At 47.8% G+C, this 1,930-nt stretch overlaps 1 long non-coding RNA gene across 1 annotated transcript in view; it reads right to left on the bottom strand.

Annotated features, from left to right (window-relative positions):
• LOC148164597 (uncharacterized) overlaps nt 1-1,488 on the bottom strand; it is a 2,292-nt gene extending 804 nt beyond the window's left edge. The window contains exon 1 of the long non-coding RNA XR_015768053.1: nt 45-1,488. This is a non-coding gene — a long non-coding RNA (uncharacterized LOC148164597). The remainder of the gene's footprint in view (nt 1-44) is intronic.
• Nucleotides 1,489-1,930: the final 442 nt, after the last annotated feature.

Below are 1,930 nucleotides of genomic sequence, written 5' to 3'. Positions count from 1 at the left end.
GTGCATAAACAAGAACATAAATGAAAACATGATTTTTAGATTACCTCTGCTCTCTATCCAGAGATCCATGTGCCAGGCTCCACACTGGACAATGGAAAAACGAAGACGAATAAGACACATTCTCCTCTTCAGGCTGCCGGGGCTCCAACTGCATAGACAAGCACCAGCTGGAGGAGAGGTGTACAGGGGAGGCAGTTAGGGACACCTGCAAAGGGGTAAAGAAGGGACATCTAGGGGGCCTGGTGAAGAGCAGGTGGGCCAGAAGTGGGCTGCATGGGGGCGCTGGGAGTTCCCAACCCCCGAAGTTAGTGAGAATGACGCCCAGGTGGTCCGCTGCCCACTCAAATGTCAGGCGCCTCACTGCTTCAGCCCGGGATGCACACAGTCATGGAAGATTTGGGTTCACTATGATTTTTTTTATGCTTGGGGATAATCTCTCCAGGGGCTTACGGCCACCTTCACTGCCTCCTCCTCCCCCTGGCCCCAAGTGTGGCATGACCTGGCACCCATCCGGTACTGACATGCATATGTCTCTCCTCAGCTCTGTAGTCACCCCTGCCCCCCACGCTCGGGTATCCACGGTGCAGCTGACCTCTCTTCCACCTGCCGGTCTCCCAGACATCTTGGACTTCCCGTGTCCTCAAAGGAACTCTTGACACCCCTTCTCCATTCTTCCCATCCCAGAAAAAGGCATCACCATTTCCTCCAACCTCCAACCAAGGAGTCATTCTGGATTCTTCTTTTCTTCCTCACGTACCTCCAATCTGGCACTAAATGTTGTTACTTTCACCATCCAAACCCTCCCCAAATCCCTCCAGGTTGCTCTATACCCAACACTACCTAGACATTCAGAAGCACCATCATATCTTGCCTGAACTGCTCACCACACCCTAACGTAATATCATATTGGCCAACATTTTCTGTAGAAATAGAAAAATGCATCCTAAAATTCATATGGAATCTCAAGGGACTCTGAATAGTCAAAATGCTCCTTAAAAAGAACAAAGTTGGAGATCTCGCCCTTCACTTCCACACTCACTACAAAGCTGCAGTAATGCGTACAATGTGGCACTGGTATAGACAGACATAGAGACCAATGGACTAGAACAGAGCCCAGAAATAAACCCTTGCGTGTACGGTCAAGTGATTTTCCATAAGCACGCAGTGGTGGGAATATTTTATAGAGACAAAGCAGAATGGTGGGTGCCAGGCTGGAAGTGGGGAATCAGTGTTTAGAAGGCAAGGAGTTTCAGTTTGGGAAGATGAAGCAGTTCTGGAAAAGGATGGATGATGGCAGCACAATATTAATGCACTTAACACCACTGAACCCTACATTTAAAAATGGCTTCAGTGGTAAATTTTATGTCGTGATATTTTGCCATGACAAAAAAAAATTTTTTTTTTTAAATCATGCATCAGCTCTTGTCACTTTCATGCTGAAGACTCTCCAGGGACTTCCCACTACCCCACCCTGGACCAGCAGACTCTGCACAGTCTGGCTCCCGCCAATCCCTCCCCTTGGTCCAGACACCCCCCCATCCCCTACCCCCCACATGAAGGTCTGCAGCAGCACCACAAGCCACCGCCTGTTGGCAGCCATCACGATGGTGGGCTCTGGTTTGCCCCTCATCATCCCTATATTCAAGCCATTAGCTGTAATGACAGCCTGGCATAATTATATTTTTACAATTTGTATAACCATATTCTACCAAGTGAAACGATCATTATTATCATTATCAAATATTTATTAAGCACTTCTAGCCTTTCGAGGCTAATAAGATGTGCCCTCCGTTCTTAAAGATCTTCTTTCCTCATTCCATCACAAATTCATTTCAGCTGACCTCATTCTTCCTTCCTGGGGAAGGAACAAGGAACTTCTGGGTGTTTGCATGGGGCTTTCTATCCACGCACTCACATGAGCTTCTCAGTG

Source organism: Eumetopias jubatus, unplaced genomic scaffold (assembly GCF_037043125.1).
Source record: "Eumetopias jubatus isolate StellerSeaLion01/CBP00866 unplaced genomic scaffold, mEumJub1_p1.0 scaffold_4, whole genome shotgun sequence".
In the NCBI taxonomy this organism is placed as follows: Eukaryota; Metazoa; Chordata; class Mammalia; order Carnivora; family Otariidae; genus Eumetopias; species Eumetopias jubatus.
Note: the sequence above shows the minus strand (reverse complement) of the source record. Positions and strands in the feature narration are given on the sequence as shown.